This window comes from Spermophilus citellus (assembly GCF_964194105.1).
Source record: "Spermophilus citellus genome assembly, chromosome: 3".
Taxonomy (NCBI): Eukaryota; Metazoa; Chordata; class Mammalia; order Rodentia; family Sciuridae; genus Spermophilus; species Spermophilus citellus.
In genome coordinates this window covers 220827158-220832622 of record NC_138184.1, presented here as the reverse complement: position 1 = coordinate 220832622, position 5465 = coordinate 220827158, and positions in this window count along the sequence as shown.

The window sequence follows — 5465 nt, the reverse complement described above, 5'->3', positions numbered from 1 at the left end:
CTGATCTCTCTTCTCCCCTGTGTCTGTTGTCAGTCTGTCTGTCTCTCTTTTCTCTGTGTCCTTCTGTCTCTGCCTTTGTCTCTCTCTCAGGGCCTACATGTGTATATCTTTTTTTTTTTTTAAAAAAGAAGTTCTTTTTTCTTTGTAGATGGATACAATACCCATATTTGGTTTATTTTTTTTATTTTTATGTGGTGCTGAGGGTCGAACCCAGTGCCTCACATGTTTGAGGCAAGTGCTGTACCCCTGAGCCATAGCCCGTGTGTGTGTGTGTGTGTGTGTGTGTGTGTGTGTGTATCTTTAAGACAATATGTCCTTGTGTTTTCTGTATATATCGTCTATTTGGTTCTGTATCCCTGAGTTCATTTTAGGGTGGTTATATATATGACGGTATGTGTTCCCTATGTTTTCTTTCCAGAACTGTGTGTGTGTGTGTGTGTGTGTGTGTGTGTATTGCACATGTGCATGCACTAGCAAGTACATCTATTTATATTTAAGTACTAAGCCAATGTCTTTGTCTTTGGTCTGTGTTTTCTCCTGGGTGTTTTTTTTTTTTTTTTTTTTTTTTTGTCTGATTCTTTCAGGGAAACACTGTGTTCTGTTCATCTTGAATGGGTGTTTCTACAAGTCTCTCCAACCACTTCAAAGAATGCCACAACATGGGCAGGTGCTGTGCACATACAGAACCCCTTACCTAGGGAGCAGACTTTTGATGTTCTTTTAATAAGACTGTTTCCCAAACCCACTTGTGACTCCAGGGTTGTCCTTGGTGATTTGAGTCAGGAGAATCTTACTGCGATTTCTGTCTCGTTTGTTTTTAGGAATGCCATAGTCTATAAGCCAGAAGGGCTTAGTGAGTTTGACCATGTCCTGATCACTGTGCCCATTGGCCATTGCATTGGTCCTGTAGAATAGAAGGCAATTAAGGAAGAATGGCCTTCTCTGATAGGCTCCTGAAGCAGGCATTCTGTGTTCCAAGCATGTGCTAGTATTGCTGTGTTATTCTGATGGGTTAAACTCAACGGTTCAGTAGCCTTTAGTGTTCTAAGCTGCCACAGAATGTACAGGAAACAATAAGAAAAACAAGAGTAGAGTTCAGATACATAAGCCTGGGACAGCACGTTTCATCAGCTCACAAAAGGATGAGAACAGGGAATCTTTTCTTGTAAGTTAAGAAGTTTAGTTTAAAACTTTCATTCCTGAGTTTCTGAGTCTCAGGTCTCCTAGACTTGACCTCTTCTTGTCCTGCCAACTCTGACCTGTCAGTAATTTTGTTCACCACCCTTAATTTAGTGCCCTCTCGGCTCCTGTCCAGAGAGTTAAGCATGCAAGGCTTGACCTGGCTCTTAACTGGTAGTAAAATATAGAAAAGTTAAAATTAACCTCTTGGGAAGTTTGCTGTTCTCTTTGAGCCTGGCCATGTCTGCAGGGTATGTTTGCCTGTGGGGACCAACCTACCTCTCTGGCTCTTCTTCTCTTCAAATACAGACTGTAGTTCTCAATATTCATTTGTATTTTCTTCTTTTACATTTTTTGATGCTTGCTCTTGGTGACTGGGCTTTTTAGACTTGTCTAGTCCTGAGATTTTGATATTTTATTTGGGCCCTATATTTTCTCTGAAAGGTTTTATAGAAAAGAGGACATAGTAGAACGAAAATGAGATTGGGTTTAGAAAGGTCTGTGTTTAAATTACCTTTACCACTTTAAATTTTTTTGTTTGCATTTGTTTTAGTACTGGGGATTGAATTCAGAGACACTTGACCACTGAGCCACATCCCTAGCCCTATTTTGAATTTTATTTAGAGACAGGATCTCACTGAGTTGCTTAGCATCTTGCAGTTGCTGAGGCTGGTTTTGAACTAGTAATTCTTCTGTCTCAGCCTCCCAAGCCACTAGGATTATAGGCGTGTGCCACTGGGTCCGGCCAACCACTTTAAACTTTTTAAAATTACCTTTACCACTTATTTCATGTGAAATCTTGGACATATTAACTTTCTTTGTTTCATCTTAATATGCTTCATTTTCCTAATGTCTTAAAACTGGATAATAATATTTAATAATGCCTAGAAATCACTTAGTACAAGTACCTCATGTGTGAAGGTGCTGGATGTGGGTTAGTTTTTATTTCTAACAGGGCCTGTTTTAGTTTTACATGTTGGATAAATAAATTTACGGTAACAAGGTGGGAAGGACTGGGAAAGGTCAACTGATTCAAGATAAAGTAATTTTTAAATGAGGGCTATATTAGATAGGGGAAAAGAAAATTGGTTCTGCCACCATTTGACCCAGCTGTCCCTCTCCTCAGTCTATACCCAAAGGACTTAAAAACAGGGACACAGCCACAGCAGTATTTATAGCAGCACAATTCACAATAGCTAAACTGTGAAACCAACCTAGATGCCCTTCAATAGATGAATGGTTAAAAAAAAAGTGTGGCATATATATATATACAATGGAATATTACTCAGCAATAAAAGAGAATAAAATCATGGCATTTGCAGGTAAATGGATGGAGTTAGAGAAGATAATGCTAAGTGAAGTTAGTCAATCCCCCAAACCAAATGCTGAATGTTTTCTCTGATATAAGGAGGCTGATTCATAGTGGGATAGGGAGAGGGAGCATGGGAGGAATAGATGAACTCTAGATAGGGCAGAGGGGTTGGAGGGAAAGGGAAGGGGCATGGGGTTATAAATGATGGTGGAATGTCAGGATCATTATTATCTAAAGTACATGTATGAAGACACGAATTGGTTTGAATATACTGTGTATACAACCAGAGATATGAAAAAATGAGCTCTATATGTATAATAAAAATTGTAATGCATTCTGCTGTCATTTATAAATATAAATAAAAGAAAAGTAGGTTCTGGAATTTGGGACCCCTTTAATGGGAAACAGTGGCTATGAGATCAAGTAGGGGTAAGGACAGTGAACTGTCCTGTGTAGTTGTAGGTACTGGGACTAAATGAATTTCTGTGACCTTTTTGGAAGCAGGAGCTCATCAGCGTCATCCCTGGAGACACTTCACAGGGCCTCCATCCCAGGCTCCTGCTTGGTTAATTCTAACTCTTCTGATCTTGTGCTTGTTCTCTTACAACCTACTCCTAACCTCTTGGAACTTATTTTAAATTGAGTTCTTTCCTTAACTTGGCTGACTGTGGTGTTGCCATCTTTCTCCTCTAAATCCACCCTGACATGGCCACTGTGGGTCTTGTTCCATGATGATGAGTTTTATTCTTCTTTTCTTGTTTTTGGTTTCCCCTTAGCTCTTTTCTCAACCCCTGCCCATTGGCATTAGCCTAAACTCAGTGCTGTTCAAGGTGTAAGTACTCATTTGCCTCTTTCATGTGTTTCTTTAGTCATTTACTCAGCATGCGTTCTTAGACACCACCTAGGCAAGCTGAAGTTTGTTCCTAAGGAATTCTCCATCAAATCCAGGAGAAAACAGGCAACACACAGTAGCATGTGTGTCATGTTGAGATGGATGTGAAGTAGACAGGAAGAATAGAGGAGAGCCTTGGTGGCACTGCCTGGGAAAGCAGAGGCACCCTAGGGTTGAGGTGGTATTTGAGTTGACGTGTCTTACAGGGTGCTCTTGCCATTTCAGAGGGGGATGCAGCCAAGGCATACCAATAGGAGAAATGGACCATGCAAAATTACAGGTCTGGGAACCTTCTAATCAGAGAAGTGCAAACAGTGTGGGCTTAATCAGAGGTGTGGTCAAGAAATGGCAGAGAATGAGGCTGGAATGATAGGCAGCCAAATCACGAGGACTTGTGGGCCATGCGTGCTACCAAGTTCAGGCACTAGCTTTCTGGAGTTGGGCCTCCTCTAAAAGATTTCCACCCAGCAAGGTTATGACATCAGATTAGAAGATTATAAAAACACTCTGGCTGCAGTGTGGAGAGTGGCCTGGGTGGGTAGGGAAATGGAGATGCAGGGAAGTCCATTAGAAGGGTGCTGTAGCAATGAGATGGCTATCGCCATCCTGTAGGTGAGAAAAGATGGCGCCCTGAACTGATGAGGGAGCCGATGAGCAGCGAGGGAGGGAACAGAGGGTCTGGGTTTTCAAAGGTAAAATCATAAAATCAGATTTTGAAACTCATTTATTGGAAGTGGGCACAAATAAAGTGATTTGTTGTCAGGAGTTTTCACTTCTTGAAGGAGACAGCTCCCCAGTGATGCCCCATCGCAGCCATCAGGATCCTGCATCCTGGAGTCTTGCTTCCGTAGCGACTGCCTCCAGAGACCTGCATTTTATTTACAGAAGGAAGAAAACCCACCTTGGGCTTGTGTTGAGTTGGTGCTTCATATCCTGGCCCTTTCTTTCTCACTTTGCTTTCAGGATTGACTGAAGAGACCCATGAAGGAGTCCTTCCTGGGAGTTGACTGTATTTCACTGCATAATCATTGCTCTGGGTTTTTCCAGTCACAAAATTGGTTTATAATCTTTCATTGCATAATCATCACATGGTACAATTCTGTTGGTCAAGCCACTTAAGAGATGAACAGAGAGCAGCAACACGTTCACCAGCGGTGTTAGAGGGAAGCACACCTGTTTTCTTGTGCACTGAGAGCCATGAGCCTACACTTGTCCTTGCAGGCATGTGGTTAGTATATTGCTTTCTTTGAACCATATCCCCAGTTCTTTTTTATTTATTTATTTTGTTTTAATTTTGAGACAGGGTCATGCTCAATTGCTGAAGCTGGCTTTGGACTTGTGGTCCTTTTGACTCGGTTTCCTGAGTCTCTGGCATCAACAGCATGCACCACATGCCCAGGCACATTGTCAGTGTATTTCAGAGAGCCGCTTCTTGTTGTTAGAGCCCACAGTGCCAATGGAAACACATCTTAAGTGAGAGGTGCTGAGGATGGGGTGTCAGATCAGGAAACCAGTGACAGAAGTGCAGAATCTTAGGACACAGGTGAAATTTTCAAGTCCATATTTTGCAACATTAGAGTAAATTTTCTTAGGTGGAATATTTTAACTATTTTGCACAAATCATAACAACTAATATGTGTTTTTTTCCCCAAACTGGAAAGATGTTTGCTAAACTCTCATGAAAAAATGATGAATCTAGATTTAGACCATTTATTTATTTATTTATTTTGGTATTGGGATTAAACCCAGGGCACTTAACCACTGCGCCACATCCCCAGCCCTCATTATTATTATTTTTTTCATTTTGAGTCAGTGTCTTGCTAAGTTGATTGGGACCTTACTAAGTTTCTGAGGCTGGCCTCAATCTTTCAATTCTCCTTCCTCAGCCTCCTTAACCGCTGGTATTACAGGCACATGACTCTGCACCAGGCTGAATTATTCAATTTTAATGTATATTTTCAAGTATTTTGTACATTGTAATTTGTACCAAATACTGTTTAATAATAAGTGGTTTTAAAGTCATACCAGCACGATATTTTTTTAAAAAGCTGCACATAATTGTTACACCCCCACTTTTTTTGC